General features: G+C 42.2%; 1 protein-coding gene across 1 annotated transcript in view; it reads left to right on the forward strand.

Moving 5' to 3' along the window:
* The first annotated feature begins 2,862 nt into the window (after nucleotides 1-2,862).
* jade2 (jade family PHD finger 2) overlaps nucleotides 2,863-22,535 on the forward strand; it is a 212,419-nt gene continuing 192,746 nt past the window's right edge. The window contains exon 1 of the mRNA XM_067608584.1: nucleotides 2,863-3,870. The gene's annotated coding sequence lies outside the window, so the exon portion shown is untranslated. The remainder of the gene's footprint in view (nucleotides 3,871-22,535) is intronic.

The raw sequence follows: 22,535 nt of genomic DNA on the forward strand, positions 1-22,535 counted from the left end.
AAGTGTTTGAAACTAATTAACCAGACGTTAGAACTCCAAACCAAGTAGACTCCAAAGTTTCAACGTGACGAAGGGAATTAAACTCGAGAAGAATCACAAATTTTGTATTTGTCCTTTGTGCTTTTTGACATATAGGACTATGAATGCTTTATTAATAACATCCTGGCTTTTTTTGTTCTAAAATTAAAGGTATCTTAAAGTCAAAGTTGTTGAAGGAATCCAGAGATGTAAAAATACAAATTACGTTCTAACAAAGCAAAGTTTCTGAACATTTTGAAGGATGTATAACCAATCAATTAATTACTGAACTGCAGTGTGCACAACAAACATGGTGAGTTAAGCTAATTATTTAGTTAATGTTAGTGGTGAATTGTCCATTTTGATGGCCGTTATCAACATTTTAGCTTAATTTAAACATGTTTTACCAAGAAAATGGCATAAATAGCATCTGCTTTTATAACTATCATGCTGTTCATGACTGACACTACCACCATGGTAGGCGCCTGACCGATTTTGTTGAAGATTTTGTGTCCATTGAGTAACAAAAGAAGAAGGAAAATAAAAAGACAAAACAGTTTCAAAACATTTGAAACTAATTAAGTAGACGAGAGAACTCCAAACCAAATAGACTCCTGGCTAACATCCTGGCTTTTTTTTTTGGTCTAAAATCAAAAGTATCTCTAAGGAAAAGTTGTTGAAAGAATTCAGAGATGGAAAAAGACAAATTATATCCTAGCAAAGCAAATTTTCTTAACATTTTGGAACATTTATAACCAAACTATTCAAAACTTCATTGCACAGTGGACCTCACTGAACTACAGCAGGCACAAGCTAATTATTTACTTAATGTCAATGGTGAATTATCCATTTTGATAACAGTCATAAAACATTTTACTAAATCTTCATATAATAACAATAATAATTATAATAGATTTTATTCATAGAACGCTTTTCAAGGTACTCAAAGATGATTTACAAAAGTTAAAAGGGTCATAAAAAACAAAAAAACCCCAACACACTTAAAGCAGAAGGTAAATATGTCTTGTTTTGTTTGACCAACGATCCAAACCCCAAAGAAAATCAGATTACCATCATGTTTGACAAAGAAAAGCATTAAATCATCACATTTGAGTAGCTGAAACCAGCAAATATTTGTTCATTTTTGCTTAAAAAAACGACTCAATCAAAATAGTTGCAGATTCATTTTCTATCGATCGACTAATCGATTAATTGACTAATCGTTACAGCTCTACATTAGTTACTGATACAAATGTCTTAAAATGTGTGTGTTTAATGATTAATTGATGAGCTACACGTGGCACCTTTAACCATGTATCGGTAATACTCTGCTGCTGTAAACCTCATCCATCTGGTGCACCCAGCAGATTAAACAAACTACAACTACTATTTGACCCAGATCTGGGTGGATCTACTTCCTAAATAAACAATGGGTGCATCTCATCAGCCAGGAAATTGCATTAGCACACATTAAAAACGATCACGGAGAGGGTCACAGGCTGTTTCCTGGGGGGGTGGGGGGGGGGGGGGGGGGGAGACGGGACGACACACTATCTACCTGTGTTATGTGGAGGAAAAGGAGGGGAGGACACACTGTGGGATGCTGCTGTTGCATTTGAATGTGTGCCAGAGAAATCCCTCCTCTGTGTCCTTCACCACCTCATTTCACTTTGTGCAAAACAGCATCACACCCTCTTTTCCTCTTCCACAACCCCCCCCCCCACCCCCCCTCCTCTCTCTCTCCACTATCTGAGTGACACCTGATACAGCTGATATGAGCATTTGTGCACCTGACATCCTTGCATTGTGTGCGTGTTCATGTGCTTGCAGGTCTGTGTGTTTGATAAGGGTAGAAATGTCCCATTTGCTCATCTGAGTGACCTTAATTTCAGCATGCCTCCCGGCTCTGCAGACATTTTAGAAACCAAAAAAAAAAAAAAGCACGGACGAAGACGAATAACAACAGTTGAGTCTGCTGTCTGTCGCTGCAGAGATGCAGAGTTAAAAGCTGCACATACTTACTGAGACGGGGGAATTTTCATGGAAGATGGATTTGTTTGTATGCACTCCGCTTGTTATTAAAGCAAACTTTGGAGAAAGTATAGGAAAACATTGTTCTGCTTGACAACAGTCAGAGGACAGTGATTTAGAGGCAGTGGAGGGTAGTAGATTACACATTGATCAAGCACCCTCCTCATCTTTAAATATAGATTTTAGAGAAAATGTGAGGGAAGGTAATTTACTTGCCAACCATTCCCCTTTGGATCACTATGAGCAAATCAATCACTGGTGGAGAGATATTATCACTTACAGTAAAGTGCAACTACAGGCCTTCACTTTGAACTGAAGCTCCATGCTGCCAATTATCTTGACAGCGGTGATAATGGCGATGATGAGGTTGAAGGATCCCCTTTAAAAAAAAAATGGTGAGAGGGATTGAAATGGAAAAGGTAGCTACTATAAATCACAAGATGTGGATGAGTTTGAATTCTACATAAAATCCTTCAGACATAAAGAAATTCAGTCACATGTCACTCATGTGCCTTTATCTTTAGACATAAGGGCATCATTTTAAGTGATTTTAAGGTGACATAAAAAACAAACTACAGTTATGTTCTGAAAACTTTTATCATGTTTAGATATTGCTAAAATCTATCCACATTTCCTATTTGTGCAGTTAAATTCATTCCCTTTTGGAGGCTACAATAAATTTTATTTTATTCAATTGAACTGGTGGTTCTTTGTTTTATGATAATTGCTGGTAAGAAGTCAGACACCAGATTAATCTTTTTAATGCCAACACTTCTCCCCTCACAGTGAGTTTGTATGCCTGGCAGAGAATTGGCAGGTGAAGGTTCAATCCCCATCCTCTCCTCTCCGAGGCGCAGTAATCTAGCATTTCTGAGTAGGAAGTGCAGCTTGCGGTAACAGTGAATTGAAAGTACGCCATAAATATGGCGCCAAAAGAGTTTTCAAGCCGATGATAAGAGCTGAGAGATTTTTCCTCCGTGTTGTCTTTTTTTTTTTTTTTTTCTCTGGGGGGTAGGTGAGGGGGGAGGGAGGGAGGGAAGAGGTTGCAAGACAAGACCCGCCTGTGCATTTGTGCAGAGCGGTGTGCACCGGGCAGAGGAGTGGGGAGCGAGGCGAGGCAGTGAAGACGGCGGAGAGCCCAATGTTTTATTTTTGAAGGAGGGACGTTGCGAAACTGGCTTGCAATCTTTTCTGACTCATCGTTTGGAAATAAAGCATCCTTTTCTTTTTTTTTTTTTTTTTTTTGCACCCTTCCTCCTCCTCCTTCTCCTGGTGATTCTTCCGTCCCCTCCTTCCCGTACCGCTGGCACTGGAGAGGAAAACACAGTCGGATTTTGACACCACGTTTGGGGCTGCTTTTGCAAAATGCGACATGCTTTCCTGTGAGCGGTATGTTGTGCGCACCTCGCAGCCTGCTGCTACACCGTGAACAGCAGCAGGACCAGCGGCGGCACCGCTCCGTTTGTTGGTATTGACTTGTAAAAAAAAAGGCTGCAACTCAAGTCTGGCTGCCCACTTTTGGATTTTATTTCGGATTTGGACTCGGCCGTCGGTCTTTGCAGAGCTGACGCGCTGTCAACACGCACCGTGAAGCGGAGGGGAAGGGACAGTCCTGTCACCCAACGTGGATCCACAGTCGGGGGGCTGTTTAGCAGCACTGCTAGCAGCCTGTCAGGGCACTGACTGGGCAAACTGAACTAGTGCTAAACCCACCACTGTAAAACTACATGTGCCTGGCTCCCAATGATCTCCTAATCTCTGGGAATCGCCCGCCGTCCAGGACTGAGGACGTCTCTGCACCCGAAGCTGACTGCGATCAAGGTAAAAAAAAAATCCCTGCTAAAAATACTACTAACACACGGATGAAAATGATAAAACCTAAAAGTGGGAGTGTTGCAGGACCTCTGAAGTCTACTTTGCAGCTGCCGCTAGTGCTATACCAGTGCTAGGCTAGCAGCAGGGCAGCGGCACTGTACGCACTTTTGCAGCGGGCTTGTCAGTAGACTGGATGGTGCATGTGGGTCAAGCCAAGGAGGGGTGCGCGTCGTTTTGTGTTTTGCGGTGATGAAAAGACAAATAACCCGGTTCAAGTCAACGCCTGTGCACGCGGAGAGATGTAATAAACCGGGTAAACTTGGCCATGTTGTGCTGCAAACGTAACGTGAACGCGCCCCCGGTGGGAATCAAGTGTGCGAGCGGGCAGTTGGAGAGTATCCAAGTGTGGCTATTTTTGCGCGTAATTGCAACAAATAGGCTCATTTGCAACAGTGCAGCGAGGAATGTGAGTTGTAACTTGCAGACGGACGTGAAGGCAGGAAAGCTGGAACACACACACACACACACACACACACGTATACACACATAAACACACATTATAACATACATGTACAAACAGATATGGGGAGAGGATATGAGATGAAGTTGTGTGAGGGTTTGGTTGTGCTGCAGGTTTTTTGGGTGCAAGGTGGTGGCACCAAACGTTTACAGTTCCTGCAGGAATTGCAGGCTCCTTCAGTCCTCAGCAAATTGGGGGGAAAGGAAACCAGGGGGAGCAGCAGTATTGCTTTTAGGAAGGCTGAGCACGCAACCACACACATACGCGCGCGCACACACACACACATACACACATCAAGGAATTAGAGCAACTACTCTCTGCCTCCTTCACCCTCTCCTCCTCCTCCTCCTCCTCCTCCTCCTGCTTCGTGCTGTGCAGATCTAGCTGGCTTTAGAAGAGGGGGGAGTGGCTGTTGTTTACCTCCTCAAAGTCAGAGCTCTGTCTATCTGTATCCCTGGCATGGATGAGAGTAGCTGTTGCACCCTTACCTGGGAAAAAAAAAATCCCTCAGTAATAACAACAAAACCAGGACTTGACAGTGGTTGCAGATGCTGATGCCAGACGTCAGATGTGAGCAGTATTAATGGGGTGTAAGTGGGGCATTTGCTTCCAGTGTGATTTTCAGCAGCGCGTTGTGGCCACCTACACTTCATAATTGCCTGGAGAACCTCTAAAGAATATTCCGTCTGCCAATTAGTGCTGATCATTAACGGATGGTGCAATTTATCCAGATTTTCTTTTTAATTTTTTGATGGCACATGTGAGGCTGAGCTGGCTCCAGTCTTGAATCAATTAAGCTGGAATCGTCTGGGGACTTGTTAAATGTTCCCAGTTGTGACAGCAGACCCCCCCCACCCTTCCACCCCTCCACCCCTCCTCCCCACCCCCCTCACCCCACTCCACTCTCCCCCACCATCACCACCATCACACACACATACACACACAAACGCACACCACACGCACACGGCATCGTCATCATCACGCACAAGTACCAACAACTCTCAGTGTGCCTCTCGCTCACTCTAAACACATATTCAAGATGCTCGTCGAACTCGCTCTTGACAAACTCTCTCTGTCTTACACACACACACACACACACACACACAAACACACAAACACACACAGACAGAACCCTTCTCCCGCTGGGTATGAAACCGGAGATGAGTCATGGTGTGTGGGGGCATAACAACTCTCTCTATCCCTCGATCCCCCCTCTCTGTCTTTCATATCTTCCCTGATGCAGTGCTATCTTGTTCTCTCTCTTCCTCTCTCTCTCTCTCTTTCTCCCCTTCTGTCTTTCACCATCCCCTCCCTCAAGGCTTGCCTCTCTTGCTCATAGACAGTGGTTGTTTACAAGGCAAGTGAGCAGGGATGAGAGCTGTTTTCATTTTGCATTTGCTTTTTTTTTTTTTTTTTGCTTTTTTGACAACATCCATCCAGCCCGTCGTCCATCTCTCAATCTCTCCTCCCTTCATCTCATCCATCGCTCCCTTCATCTCATCCATTGCTCCCTTTCTTCTTCTTTCTTTCCTTTCCATCCATCCACTGCGCCGTTCCTCCCCAACCTTTTATCCATCCCTCCATCTTTTTCCCTCATCATCTCCTCATCATTTCGCAATCAACATTTCACTGATTTCTCTGTCAAGTCTTACTTAAGAGCACAGCCAGGAGGAATGTGTGTGTGTGTGTGTGTCTGTGTGTGTGTGTGTGTGTGTGTCCATATGTACAGTAAATCATGTGAAACCCGAGCACGCAGACCCTTCAAGCCTCACATGTGTACATACACACACGTGTGTGTGGGCAGGGGCCTAGCGTAGCGTGTGTGTGTGCACTTGTATTTGTCTGTGCTGCGTTAAGCGCTGAGCTCTGATTGGATGGAAAAGGGGGTAAGGACCCCCACGTGGTGCGTTACATCGCATTAGCAGCTACGTAGTGAAGAGGAGGAGGAGGAAGAGGAGGGATGTTGTTCATGAATGGACCGCCGACGTCACGCAAACTGTACCCTCAATCCCTCACACGCACACGCATGCATGCCTTCCCATGTGCACATACATGTTTTTACACACATAGCTAAAGAGGGCTGCAGGGCAAATGAGTCTGTGTGTGATTCAGAAAGACGTGTCAGATAAGGATAGGAACCAACTGAGCTGAGGGATTTATGTGTGTGTGTGTGTGTGTGTGTGTGTGTGTGTGTGTGTGTGTGTAGCTGCCTGCAGGCGTGTTGGCTAGCTGTCATGTCACCAGCTCTCTGCTGTGCTCTGCTTACTAACTAACTAACCAGCATGTCGGCCACAAGGGTATTACTACTAGCTGAGGAGGATTTGTGTGTGTGTGTGTGTGTGTGTGTGTGTGTGTGTGTGTGTGTGTGTGTGTGTGTGTGTGTGTGTGAGTGTGTGTGTGTGTGTTCTTGTTGATGTGTAGTTCCCTATTTGCTGTGATTGTGTGTGTTAAGAACAGCCTGATATTGGTTTTCTGATATTGATGCTGATGATTCAGAATCAGAATTTCTGCTGATTGATAGATATATTTGCCATATAAATATTGTCTTTTTTTTCAAAATTTCTTTCAGACTTTTCTCTCTTTAAGGAATGTCTTGAATGATAAAAAAAAATGACCTTGATCAAGACAGAATAAGAAAGGCAAAAATAAGCATTAAAATGTTTTCTCAGACTTGATTGATTATCTTTAATAAAGGACATTACAGTTACTTGTACTGTAACAGAACAGCTGTTCTTATTTTTAAGTTTAAAGACTGTGAGAACTTTTATTACACTTACAGTGTAATGTGTTTAAATAGAGCTGGAACGATTAGTTGATTGATCAACTACTCGGTCAACAAAATTGATCTGCAACTATTTTTGATAATCAAATAGCCATCTGAGTCGTTTTTAAAGCTAAAATCTCAAATATTTACTACTTCCAGTTTCTCTGATGTGAGGATTTGATGCTTCTCTTTGTCATAAATGATGATAGACTGAATATCTTTGAAGATGTCACCACAGTCTGGATCAAACGCTCCAGGCTAAGGCTTCACCAAACTGGAAAAAACTGATGTTGTGATTTTTTTCAGTGATATACATATATAATATATATTGCGATATGAGAAAATACAGGACATTTCACAAGATGCATGGTGTGTTACACATGTACAGATATACAATTAACAACTATAATTTCCATCATTTAGGTACTTTAAAAGTCTATCCTCCTCTAACAAAACAAAACCCCCCTCCTACTTCTACCACACTTGGTTCAGCCCTCTGCCACCCCTCCCGAAATCAGCTTGGACTCCTCCACTTTCGGTTTCATGTACAGTATGGGACTCTGACACCAGTGTGGACAAGTAGAGAGAGAGAGAGAACAGGTGGAGAAGTATTTGGGGAAAAACAACACATGTTTCTTAATAAACTTTACAAATGGATTTATGTGTCGCAGTTGTGTTATTTACATGTAATCTACCGTTTCCAACCATGTTAAAACGTACGTTTAATCTGCGTGGCAGAAGATAAACAGGCCTCCCGGCGCGGCTGAGGATGGTAAAACTCTCAAACTCAAGCAACAAACTGATTTATCTGTATAAGATAAATCTATATAAGATGTAAATACAGACAGATCTGGATACTGCAAGTTGTGTGTGTGTGTGTGTGTGTGTGTGTGTGTGTTAAACATTTCCCACATTAAGACACAGACCAGCCTCGTGACAATAACTGTTTAACTTTTAACCAGCGCCAGGATGAAGTGCTGCTATTAACAGGAATACACGTACCGAACGCCTGCTTCTAGATCCAGGCGACACTATCTGTGACAGTAGCTGCGTCACGTGCGTGTTTACAGGCAGACTCTGCTGCATGCATAGCGATCAGGTCACTATGTGCTCTGGTGAATGGTGCACTTGATCAGTTTATCACACAAAACAAAACAGACAGCGCTTGTTTTCAGGTTGCGGTAGGCGACTGACGGGGTCTGCTTTGGTTGTTTGATAAGTTGATGAAGTGCATCCCTTTTCACCAGAGCACAACGGGAACTGATCAAACTCTGTGTATCCAAGAACCCTTAAATCAGACTCAATGATGTGATATCAGGTGGACTTTTCTCATAGATTTCTTGTGTGTTTTGTTTCAAGCAGCAAAAAAGTTGTAGCATGACGTGTTTGGGTTTATTTACCTTAGTTGACATCGTGCGTCCTGCGATATGACTGGTGCACATGCGCACAATGGCATGTTTTTACACAGTAGCCAGTGTGTGTTTTGTCAGTGTTGCTCTCGGTGGACGACCCTGCTGTGACCTAGAACCTCATTAGCGGTGAGTGTGTGCATGCTAACCTGCTGTTCAGTGGGCAACAGATGACGTCAGACTTAGGGGTGGGGGCGGGGGGGGGGGGGGCACTGTGACTCAGCCTTGTTTTGTAAAGGATAATCGCAAAGTATGCACACCTGCACACATCGCTGTCGAGAAAGGAAAATAGGAGACATATTTTAAAGAAAGATTTTGCAGGAGTAATCGGAAAAGCGCTTCATAATAACTCTTCGTCCTGCAAAACCTGTCCCTCGCTCACTGATTAAGAGCAGTGTGAACGTTCTGGTGCGGCAGATGGTTTTTTTTGATGATGCTTTTTTTTTTTTTTGTCATAGTTCACAGAAAAGTCCTATGTTGTTACCACAAAGTTGATATAATTAGATCAGGGCTCGCTGAGCTCATGTTTCATTTCCGTTATACTTATATTATGCATTTTCATTTCCCCTTAGTAAATGACACATTAACAGCAGTCATCAGACACATACGTGTTCTCATGTTATTTGTAGAGTGTTGATTGTTTTAAGTTATTCTTCAAGCATAAAAGCCACTTTTTCTGGTTCCAGCTTCAAATGTGAGGATTTTTTTTTAAACATCTATAGACCCAGTTGTTTATTGATTAGTCAAAATGGACAATTAGTTTATTAGTTGCAGTCCAAGAGTATCTTTATTGAATCAAATCAGTATTGCAGTATTGGTGTTTCTCTCTTGGTAACATCCACTTGCCTTAAGGTGGTAGCCATCGTAATTATGTCATCATTTTTGCCTGAATGTGGCTAAATGCACTGTTGCTTTCACCCTCCTGAATTTCTGAATCTCTGCTGCACATAAACGGCTGTAGTTTGATGAAACTTTAGAACGTGTGACATACTAAGGCAGACAGTGGAAAAGTAGATGTTTTGATACTTAATCGGTGATGTCATTTCTACCTGAAACGATTCTCCCATTTCTACAGCCACCCACACAAGTGTTGTTTTCCTCTTAATCTACCTGATAAGATCTGTTCTCTGTGTGAGTGAGTACAGATTGTGCTTGACTGATATCTTCTTGACTTTCCTGTTTTGTCGCACCTTTCACGCCGGGACAACTTACACATTAATCTTCCTAATTGGTACGTCGAGTCTGGTGACCTCATGTAATTCCCAGCATATCTCCACCCGAGATCAACCTACGTAGATGTCTAATCAACTGAAAGCTGTGTAGGTGTTTTTATCATCTCAGAAATCAGTCTAGGGCTGCAACTACTGATTGTTTTCATTATACGTTAATCTTCAGGTTATTCTCAATTAATCAATTAGTTGTTTTGTCCATAAAATGTCAGAAAATGGTGAAAAATGTCAACCGCTGTTTCCCAGAGCCCAAGATGACGTCCTTAAATGTTTTCTTTGGTCCCGTCCAACGGTCCGCAACCCAAATATATCCGGTCACATAAGACTAAAGAGAGCAGAAAATATTCACATTTGAGAAGCTGGAATCCGAGTCTTTGGGTGTTTTTTTTCTTCAAAAATGACTCCAAAGTATTAATCAATTATCAAAATTGTCGGCAATTTATTTAATAGTTGGCAACTAACGATTAGTCAACTAATCTTTGCAGCTCTAAATCAATCTGAGAGAAATCTGACTTTGTTAAATGAGTCATTTTAAAGTGTAGGCTGTGCTCCAGAAACACTGGTTTAAAATTTGTAATTATCCATTAGACAGACACTTAAATGTCGGACTATTCTCTCTCTCTCTCTCTCTCTCTCTCTCTCTCTCTCTGCCTGCCTGCTACCTCCTACTCTTCTGTTGTGGAAAAATAAAAAGACTGAAGGCTGTAAGCACGTTGATGGACAGGCTGACAGATGCTGCCTGAGCTCCTGATGGGAAGGGTTTCAGGGGTGTGTGTGTTTTGTAGGGAGAGAGAGACAGACAGAGAGAGAGAGAGAGAGAGAGAGAGAGAGAGAGGGCGAGTAAACAACAGACAGAAACAGTATGTCAGACCTTTTCTTTGCTGTTTGAACATCCGGCAAACCAGGATGGAAATGAGCCTCTGATTCACTGTGCCATCCTTGAAGATTTCATTTGCGTTTTAATACATATTTTAAAGCCATCAGTTACATCAAAATGAATAAAAGTAGCCGGGAAAGCTGAGGTTCGGAGGGAAGGAGGTGGCGGGTTTTTATATATTTTTTGCCTTTTTCTCATATCAAAAAATGTGTGTTTGTTTGAGTTTTAAGGCCTGGAAAAGAGCTTAGAGACAAAGTTTGCAGATGGATAATAAATAATACAGTTTGATTTTGTAGAGAAGTGGAACTGTGGGAAAAGGAAGAAATGAGGAAGGAAGGTGGTGGCGAGGTGTGGAGGGGAGATAGCTGGGAGTAGAAGAAAAGCAACAAAGGGGAAGGCGAAGAAGGTGAAGCCAGCGGGGACGGGAGGGAGTGAGGTAGAGGAGAGGAGGAGGAGGTGTAGGGAGGGAAGGATGAAGGATGACAGGAGGGGTGGAGGAGGAGGAGGAGGAGGTGCAGGTAGACAAATGGGGGGTGGCAGTCGGGGTCGCCGGTAGTGGAGGGCAGAGTGCTCATCCTCCATCCCTCCTTTCCTCCCCTTCCAGGAGCTAATGAACTCCTGATGGCAGTGGAGACAGGAGGGATGGATCAATCCTGCATCTCTGTCTGTGTTTCTTTCTCCCTGCCTCCCTCCCTCCTCCCACCTGTCCTCCCCTCTTCTCTCTCTCTCTCTCTCTGTCTGTCTCTCTCTCTTGCTCTCTCTCTCTCTCTCTCTCTCCTCCCGGGTTTTTGGCAAGGCCCCAGCCTCTCTGGCTCCGACTCACCTCCTTCATTGTTTGTCAGCAGATTTCAGGAGATGGAGCGGGAGGCTTAGTTAGAAAATTATTTGGACCTCAGCCTCTTCCTTCTTTTTTTTTTTATTCGTTTCTTCTCTCTCTCTCTCTATCCCTCTCTCTCTCTCTCTCTCTCTCTTTTTTTTTTTTTCTGTTTTCCACTCTCTCATCCCTGCTCCCATAATGCAGCGGCAGCAGCAGGAGCAGTGGCAGCATCAATAAATATTGTGTTAATGTTCTGGTGGCTGGAGCCAGCAAGGTGATAAAGGAAATCTATTTGGTTTCTGTGGCTCGTTTGTTTGGCCCGACGCCTCTCTGGTTGGTGTGCATATATGTGTGTGTGTGTGTGTACATATTGCGTACCAATATACAATATGTGCGTGTCAGGTGTAGGACACAGTGTCTTCCTTAATTCTTTTTTATTCTCCTGACGTCTGTTCACCCCCTTACTTGTTCCTTCACTCGTCCTTCCCAACCTTGTTCCTTCCTCTGTCCTTTTTTCTTACTTGATTTCTTCCTGAAGTTGCTCTCACTGTTGCATTGAAACAAATTCCCTAAAGGACCCGATTCTTATTCTTTACGCTCAGCAGCATGAGGACACTGCTTAACAATATTGAGAACCAGCTACTGTAAAATAATAGTAATAATAGTTGTAATAAAAGTATAATACAAGGAAGCTGCTCACTGTATGGCTGTGTAATTCAGGAAACAAAGCAGTTTGACGAACATGTCGTCTGACCACGTATGAAGGCAAAAACTTGTTTACTCTTGTTTCTTAAAGCCACAGTCGGGCGAGGTGGAAAGCCTCCTGTCATAACAAAGTTCAATATAGTGATAGTTCTGATCCAGATTACGGCGCACGTTTTTTGGACAATCTTTCCTCCGAGGGCTTCAGTCGTTGCATAACGTGAGTTCGAGCGCGTGATCGTGGTTACAAAAGTTAAACCGACTTTTGAAAGATGTGTGTGGGTGGGCTGTCGGACCATCTGACAAGCACTTCGGTTGAAGCGTACTGTCTGACGCCTTTAGTGCTCTTTAAAGGGCAGGGATATTTGAATGTTCTGCATTGTGGTTGGATAAGGATATCTATATCATATCATAATCATGTTTGGTTTTTCTGCTTCAACATTTAGCTGTGATTCAGTAGGTCAGTGTTCATAACTGCCACCTCTAGCTGTTGTCAAATAAAAAGGTTAAAACATATAGAGATGACTTGAAAGATTCACCTATTTCTCTGTAACATATTTGGAACTAAAAAGCAACTATCGTGGTTATAAAAAAACAACAAATTAAGAGTTTCTTTAAAAACTCAAACTTGCTTCATGAAGATAGATTTATGGTGGTTCTTCCTCTGGCAGCATAAGAAAACAACAACAGCCATCTGTTTGGATTGTGATGATCATATTATTACATTCTGATTGGATGCATGTCCATGAAGGACCCGTCGGAATAAGGTTTCAGGGACTTCAACATTCAGCAAACTCAGTACAGAGACAGTTAGTTTAGAACACATGGTTTGCAGACATGAAACACTTGTAAATAAGGTTAATTTTCCAACGAGGTGGAAGCCAAATATTCAGCTGTTATTGCAACACCAAGCTAACACTAGTCTCATTTGCTTATTTTTGATTGAAAGATTTAAGTGCCTGAACAAAAATGGGACATTGTTATGCTTCCTGATTGAAATGTCAACACAAATGCCGCCTAAATAAAACCATTCGGGGGTGATTGGAAGTCGTGACTCCTGACTGTCCTGTCAGTGTGGAGGCTTAAAACAAAAAAAAATCCAATGTTACCAATCAGCCGCCTGTATCGAACCCCCCTCCCTGCCTGAACAGAGTACCTGTGGGGAAACACTGACATGTACAAGATGTTTCATTCGGGAATGATCTCTAACGTCTTTCAGTTTCCCTCAAGGACCAAAACTAGCTTCTGATCATTGTAAGTGTTCCTCCTTAAATCACGCTACAGCTAGCAGGGGGCATTTATTTTCGTGTTTCTGTGTTATTTTACACTTCACTTAAGGAAGCTTCGCTCCCCTGAGAGCAATACCAGAAAACTAATTCACTTTACAGAGACAACAGTTTTCTGTATTTGACATGAGGAGCGAGCTTCCTTCCATCCAGCGGATTCCCCGCGGAGTGTTCAGCGGGGGAGGGACCACCGGGAAGAGTGTTGATGGGAATGGTGATGGTGATATCAGCATCAGAGAGTGACTCATGACTGCTCCTAAGTGGATCTGAGTCTTCCAGTCAGTCAGAAGATGTTGGCGTGTGTGTGTGTGTGTGTGCGCGTGTGTGTGTGTCGAGCATGTGTGTTATAGAGTGAGGTCGTTAGCACAACATTAAAGTTGCTGGCTGAGAAGTTAAGCACAGATGTATGCTGTGGGTTTTGTCTTTGCACAGTTTTATTAGTGGTTTTACACCTTTATGTTGCAGCTCAAGCTGTTTCGATGGGTTCTGATGCACAACAATTCATGTTTAGCAGCAGTGACTGGCTCTATTCTGCTTTCTTCTGCAATATTCTCACTCCAAGAGATGAGCATTTCATACATTTTAGGCTTCAACTAATAAATACTTTCATTACTTATTCATCTGTGGATTATTTTTCAATTGATTGATAAATTGTTTGGACTCTTCAGTGTGGAAAAATTGCCATAAAAATTTCTCACAGCCCAGGGTAACATCTTCACATTGCTTGTTTTACCTGACCAACAATCCCAAAACTCTAAATATACTCAATTTACAATAATGCAAACCAGAGAAAAGAAGCAAATCCTCACAATTGAGAAACAGGAACCCGATCGATCGGTCCGCTGCTTTTATCCATTCATGGTTCCCAGATGATGAATCCTAATTTTGACTTGACTAGACTTTGGTGATTCCCTGACTTCCTCTAGCACCACTGTGAAGTTGGCATTTGTGGTTTTGAGCGAAATGTTTCCACAGCTAGAAATTGTTTGCCGTCTAATTTTGCAAATATTTTCATGTATTTTCCCTCAGAATGAATTGTTATAACTTTTGTGATCCCGTAAATTTCCATCTTGTGCTGCCATCACCGTGTTAACTTGCTAAAAGACTAATCTAACATGGTGAAAAGGCACCTGCTAAATATCAGCAGTTTAGTGTTTTTGAGCGTCTTAGCATGCTAATGTTAGCGTTTAGCTCTAAGCACCGTCATATCTCACTTCAACCTCACAGAGCTGCTAGCGTAGCTGTGGACTCTCACATGCTCTCTATATGCTAATCATCATATTATACTTTTTTTTGCAGAAAGTGTGCTAGAAATGAACATACTGGATCGTTTTATACTTGCAGGAAAGGATTTTTTTTTTTTCTGAGGCGTTCCCAGAGCTGTTTTGCCACTCTTCATTTTTACTTTTGTTTTGCTGTGAGCTCCTCCTCTATTTCTTTTGTGCATTGCATTGTGGGAGAATAGTGTCCATCAACAGCACATTGAAAAATCAAGAGCTTTGTAGTCATGTAGTATGAATTTGGGACACAGCCTTTGTCTTGTTGCATGATAGAGGACTTAAATGATTAATGAATTCTCAAAACGACTCACAACTAATCTAACCGAGTAATTGATTGATTGACTGATAATATAATCACTAACACATTTCACTGAACTTTCACTTTCACTTCCACTGGAACTGGAATTGATGTATAATCATACTTTCCCCTCTTGTGTGCTGCAGATGTCATGTTTGCCCGCAATATTAGCATTTTGGTGTCAAATACATCGCTGATGGGGAAAATCTCATTCGCACACTTTCAGTAACAAGTCTAAATCGGCGAAACCTGTCCCCAAATCTCTGTGTTTCATCTAGACAACACACACACACACACACACACACAAAAGAAAATCTTCCTCTTGAACTGTGAGGGTGTTGAAGGATGGATCCGTGCCTACTTTATCCATCCGCTGAAAGCGAGAGAAATATGTGTGTGTGTGTGTATCTTTCATGTTTGGCTGTGTGAGTAGGTTGCTTTCACACACCTGTTAGCATGGCCCTGATGAGGATGTTTGATGTATGTGATGTGTGTCAAATGTGTTTCTCTTTTTTCCTTCTTTTTTTTTTTTTTCTCTCTTCCTGGCGAGCTCATGCATGTTTACAGTGCGCGTGTGCATGTCCGTGTTCGTGAGCACACGCGTGTTTGATGTTGAGGTAAATATTTGATACCTGACATCACACATCCATGCACACACGCAGGAATTCAAAGACGCGCGCGCACACACACACACACACACACACACCCTGACATTTTGATTCTTTCAGCTCATTCATAATAGTTGCCCTATTTCTCCCTCTCTCTCATCAATCTGCCTCTCTGTCTCTTTCTCTCTGTTCTCTTTCTGCCTTATCTGTTTTTTCTCTCCATGGTCTCTCAACCTCACTTTATAAATCTGATTCTTTTTTTTTTTTCATGCTCTTTCTCTCACTATACCTGTCAGACTCGCTGGTGTGAACCTCTCTCTCTCTCTCTCTCTCTCTTGCAGTGGTGGAAAGTAACTAAGTTTATTTACTTTACTTGAGTATTTCCATTTAATGTACTTTATACTTCCACTCCACTACATTTCAGAGGCAAATATTGTACTTTCTACTCCACTAGATTTATCTGACAGCTTTAGTGACTTTTCAGATGAAGATTTGACACAATGGATAATATAACAAGCTTTTAAAATACAACACATTGTTAAAGATGAAACCAGTGTTGACGTCTTACAAAAAGCGAGTGTAGTCGGGATCACATTTCCATTAATCATCTCACGACCCCTCACATTTATCTGCTGACCCTTTGAAGGGGGCAAGGATTAGGATTTTCCTAAAAAAAACAATGTACAGACTCATACAAAAGTAATCCCTCTCAATCAACCCATGATACCAAAACTTATGACCCACTAGAACTGTGTTGCAGTGTCTGTATCTGCACAGACCCTCCCCTCCGCCTGTATGTACTTATTTTGGTGTGTTTGGGACATTTCTGGGCGTCAACTTTTAGGCAGTGGGTGTGCAGCCCCCCTCAGCCAATAACAGCACGCGGGGTGTGAGGGCCGGACTCTATAAAGACGTAGCGTCACAGAGCGTCATTCTGGTGTCTTCCAGCCGGGGAGGCCAACTTTGATTGTTGTGTTTACAAACTGCAGCCAACAATGCTGCTACAGACGGCTAGTTCCTGTGTTTACTTTCTTTGTCAGACACTTATAATAACAATCTGAGCCCGTCAGTGGCAAAAACAAATACTTTTAGTGGACATACTTTGGCGGGCGCGATTGCCCCTCAGGATTACATTGCAGCCCGTTTTGTGGCCGCTGGCTGGACCGATTCCAAGAATTTTTGTTCTACCTCATTAATCACTTCGACCCAAAATGATGGGAAAATATGGACCAGGTTGAGAAATACTGGAATTTCCCTTTAAGTAAAGGATCTGAATACTTTTTCCACCACTGCTCTTTTGCCTACCTTCACTCTAGCGGCTCGGTCTAAAAATAGCTCTGTGTGTGTGTGTGTGTGTGTGTGAGTGAAAATAGGTTTGGACGTGTGTGTGTGTGTGTGTGTGTTACAGTCTTCCCTGCATGCCTTCTAGCTATTGCTGTCTTGCTTGTACACACAGCATTAGCAGTGCACAGGCAAGCGGTGCTCAACACACGCACACACACGCACACTTACACTGACCATCCCATTTCATCTTTTATGTCCTTTTGTTTGCGTATGAAGAAGAGGAAATATGAGAACAAACAGGGAGGAAGAGAAGGGAAAGGGGATGTCAGGTGAGAGAGGTGGATGAGAAATGATGGACGGATGACTGGAGGATGTGAAGAGAGCAGAGGCGAAGGAGAAAATCGGTGAGATTGGTGATGGAAAGAGGTGATAAGGATGAAGATGGAAAAGTGAGTGATATAAAGGAGAAAAAAAAAGGGAGCAGCTCTGCATTTCCTTGGTTTGGATGTTGCCAAAGGCTTTTTAGACTTTTTTTTTTTTTTAGGCTTTTTGTTCCCCAGACAGACAGATCTTACTCCGTTCAATCAACACATACACATCCATCAGGATCATAGAGAAAGAAAGAAACACACACATTAAACGCACTGATATACAAACCTCCTGCCTGGACGCACACAAACATACATCTACATGCACACACACACACACACACACACAGACGCAGCGCTGCCTCAGAGAGATGACTTGTTATGAAGCAATTTATATGCAAGGATTCTTTATCAAACTGACTGACCTCTGGCTCCTCAAGGAGCTCCGAGTGTTAGCCAGCTGTGTGTATGTGTGCGTGCGTGCACGATTCGCGTGTGCACGATGATTGGCAAACAGCTTGTGGTTGTTGTGTCAGTGTATATATGTGTGCGAGAAGGCACTGCAGCAACAGAGCACCTTTATCATATGCACTATTGATATCCCTTTTTAAATGCTTGTTGTGCTTTATGCTTAAAAAAAAACAAAATGTGTATCTTAGTCGCTGTTTGTGTTTGTGTGCATGTGTGTGTCCAGATGTTCCAGCAGTCACTTAATGTCTGTTTATTGTTGATGGATCTGTCTGCTTCTCCTGTCAGCCAGACTGCCTACTCATCTCAAGAGAGTGCTGTCTGTGTCTGTGTGTGTGTGTGTGTGTGTGTGTGTGTGTGCGTGCATGCGTGTGTGTGTGTGCATCTTGCCCGCTGGGCCTCAGCAGCTACAGTCTCTTAATAATAGATCACCATCATGGCAACTGGTGTTGTGTGCTGACCTTAAGTGCTGCAAAGTGCTGCAAAAAGACTACGGACCACAACACTGTTTCTGCACTGTCATCTGCAGAGCTGACTGAAGGAGAGGACAGACAGACAGACAGACAGACAGAGAGACAGAGAGAGACAGACAGCCAAGCAGAGGGATGACATACTTGCAGACAGACAAACAGATGGCAGGCAAATGGGTAGATGGGCAGAAAGGCAAAGAGTCAAGCAGTCAGACAGACAGAAAGACAGATGGCAAGCTTACAGGCAGACAGACGGGTGGACAGAATGACAAATGGGACGCAGCCAGTCAGACAGATTTGGAAGATAGAAGACAAACGGAGAGAAAGACAAAAAGTCTCACAAACACCCTGCTTTATTCATTTCAAGAATCAAGAAGATTGTTAACCTGAATAATCTTTGATGTTTTGTACTTTGTGTCTATTTGTCTGTGATAAACCAGTCATGATGTACTCTACAGCAAGTTTAGTGTTGAAATGAATAGCTCATTAATTGATCAGTCATAATAAATTAAATATTTTATAAAGAAGGGCTGCAGTCAACCAAAGAAATCGTACCTAGTCTTCAACCAATCGATTGGTCGATGGGGAAACAATAGCGATGTTCACGTAATATAGTAAACAAGCAAAGTTAGCCTTCCGCACTAATTGTCTAAGGGATCGTCTCTCAGAGTTTTATTCCAACTTCATATGCATGTGGGAATCATAGTCTGAGTTAGACAGGGAGACAAAGGGGAAGTCAAACACTCATATTTTATAGTCGTAGCCACGCCCGCCACAGAACGTTAAAGAACAATCCGTGACCCTCAGAATATACAACCTTGGCAGTTAATAAATCGTACTGTAGTCGGTCCTTCGTGCATCCCTTATTACAGTCTCTTCCTGGAGGAGTTCTGTCTCCCCATCAATCTGCCGTGGAGGAAGGGGAGTGCACAACATAACTAAAAGTTGAAGGTCGGACCACACAGTTTCGCTTTCGATAACGTTCCTGCACATTCTCACACAAGGTTTATGCATGTAAAAGAAGTTTATACTGCACGTCTAAGTATAAACACATGAATCGTAAAACAATACAGCATAAGAGTAAAAATTTCCATCACACACTCTCTGGTCTCAGCTTCTCAAATGTGAGAATTTGTTGCTTTTTTTCCACTGTTATACGATTGTAAATGGGATACTTTTTGGGTTTTGGACTGTTGATCAGACAAGACTATCTGAAAATGTCAGTTTAGGCTCTTTTCACACATTTTCACAGTTTTCTGACATTTTATACCCAATTGATCTATTAAAGGGGACATATCATACACATTTTCAGGTCTTTATTTATATTCTTGGTCTTACAGTTCAAAAAACTCTTTATTGAACTTATACTGGCTCTTTATGCAGCCCCTCAGTTCAGCCTCTGTCTGAAACAGGCCGTTTTAGCTCCTGTCTCTTTAAGGCCGGCCTCCCAAACAGACGATAGAGACAGACAACATTTAGGGCATAAAATTTTAGATTTTCATTAAAAGGTAAATATAACAAGCCTGTAACATGACGAGGTACGACTTTTCTTTTCTTGGCTAGTAGCAGAGAACAGCAGAGTGACTTTAGTAAACATTAATAATTAAAACGTCTTTACTTATTAATGAAAACAATATTCCTGTTGAGGTAGTGATGTCATCTTCCTTTGTTAAACATGTATTCGTTGAACTGGATCCTGCTACCAGCACTGCTTCCGGCAAGTAGCCACCAGGGCATTATGGTCTGAATGGACAATACTATAAAATACACAATAAACACAAATAAATCTATATAAGATACTCAGATTGCTGGCAAGTAGCTCGCTTGAAGATGATTGAGAAGAGATTAAATATTTACAAGTCTTTACCAAAAATGGTTTGATGCAGGCGGTTGATTTTCCCACCTCAAAAACCTTGGAGATTCATTCACATTCAAAAGGCAATAAAGTGCAAGTAAAAAACACTGCAGACTTACATAACTTCAAGTAACAAATGAGTAAAAAAAACAAACGGAGGTAATTACTATTCTTATAGGCTATATGCAGACATGCTCTACAGAAACCCATTATTGTAACCTAAAGTTTTTTTGTAACATCCACATTTTTTTTGCAAGGAACACCAGCAGCACAAAGTCTAAAATTCTAAAATTAACTAGACTGAAATTCAAAGGAATAAAAGTCATGTCACACAAATAGAAATGAATATTTCACAGACTATTTTAAGACCTCACACTGCCCCCAAGCAGCGTAATCTTATGCATTATCAAGTAACAAATGAGAAAAAAACACAATCAAACGGAAGTAATTACTATTCTTATATATACAGACGTACTCTACAGAGGTGAGTGAGAGTGACACCCGTTACTGTAGCCTAAAGTTTCTTTAGATTTTTTCTGCTAAGAACACCAGCATGTCAATGTGCTCCTCTGTAAGTTGTGCGCCCTTCTTGAACTGCAAATGAGCCCTGACATACTAAATACACGTTGTGAAGCTGAGCTTGAAAGCGGAGATGCACAAATACTTCTTAGCAAACTGAGCAAGTTGAGGTAAAGTTTTCTCATTTATCCTCCACTGTGTGAGTGGATCCTCTTCTTGTACTGAGTTCAGGCATCTTTTCATCATTGTGATTCATTGTGAACTCTGCACCATCTTCATTTCTTCATTTACATGTTCTCAGTAACTTTCTCAGCAGCAGTAAGGTTTCTTCACGATAGATACCACAAGAACTGGTTAGACGAGTGGCTAGCAAAGAGAAATAATAGCTACCATGTCATAACTTACTGACAAAGAAGGAGGATTAGTAGAAAATATAAAGATAGAAAAAGATGTCACATTTATTCTGGCCTCAGGTGGGGCGTATGCAGCTGTCAGGATGTTTAAAACCCAAACACAGGTACTTTAAATGACATTTTATTTCCCATTTTCATCTGCAGCGACATCTGCTCACTTGATAATTACACTGATGAAGCCTCAGCGGCTGCACTAGTACAGCTGAAATGACTAAAATGTTCCTATGATACGCTGTAGAAAACAGATTATTCAAAATCGGTACATCACTAACACCATCTAATCCCGGAATTTCTGCGTATGCCAAAACTTCTCAGCGGAGCCTGTGAGCCTGTGCTAGCGTACTCTCGGTGGACAGGGCACCAGTCTGTCACATCATTTTAGAGACTTAAAGCCATCTGACTGGTTTACAGGCGAACTCCATTCAGGAGGAGCCAGGTCAGGGAAACAAACACCGCTCTTTTCTTTCTTGCTTTCTTGTTTTGAGGCGCTGCTCATCTGTATATGAAATATAAGGGATTGTTTACTGTTGAGTTTTTTTAGATTTTCACATGCTTTCCTTCAGCTTGACTTGCATTGTTACACTATTTGTCTTTGAGCAATAACAGCTGCTCGCACCCGACGTTTTCCTCCAACATCCGTACTGGGTTTCTATGCTGAAGCTCACCCTAGTTGAATAGCACAAGGGTGGGTTACACATCCCGTGAAGTGGTAAAATAGCTGACACAGGATTTTCTTTCCCCACCTGCAGTTTGGTGTCCAGATTCTGCTGTTTGCTCAGGTCTGATCTGTTGCACATTTTCATAGAGCACCCCCCCCCCCCCCCCCCCACCCCCTTTAATCGTTCATTCAGACATAGTGCTCTCGGCAGTGTCATAGTCAGCCAATTAATTAGCTCCCCAGGCGACTTGGCTTTCCCAGCATGCATTAGTCAACCCTCTCACTGTTTGTCTTATTGTAAATGTTTTGGGCTGACACTAAACTATGCACAGAAAATGTGGCTTATACCGGCTGATAGTATTCAACTGAGAGCTAAACTGAAAGGATCCTGTAAACTGTGTCAGGTTTAAATTTTAGGTCCCTACTTTTCTATCATGTTGTGGTATGTTAAGTTAAAGCTGCTGAAATATTGTCAATAGGAGAAAGTGGAATTTTAATATTATTGTGGTTGATGTTTTGGATGGATTTGGCAAATTTCTAGCATTGAAATGCTGATGAGTGGTATACACATAAGAAATATGTGCTTTTGTTTCTGCTACTGCGGAAATGGGTTTAAAATTTAGGTGCTGGTGGTGGTTTCTGTTTAGCCTGATTTCAGATCAGTCATCTACATCCTCGGTTTGCTCAGTGGTTCAAATAGATCTGGCGTCGCGCTCATTGGTGGCTGTTTCCGTTGGATTGGAGAAACAATTGAGCAATCTGAGTTTTATAGGTAGGATTAGGATTTTATCTTCCACTGCTAGGTAGCTACCAAGCTAAAACAGCAACAAAAATGGCTGTAAAAAT

The sequence above is a fragment of the Thunnus thynnus genome, chromosome 13 (assembly GCF_963924715.1).
Source record: "Thunnus thynnus chromosome 13, fThuThy2.1, whole genome shotgun sequence".
Taxonomy (NCBI): domain Eukaryota; kingdom Metazoa; phylum Chordata; class Actinopteri; order Scombriformes; family Scombridae; genus Thunnus; species Thunnus thynnus.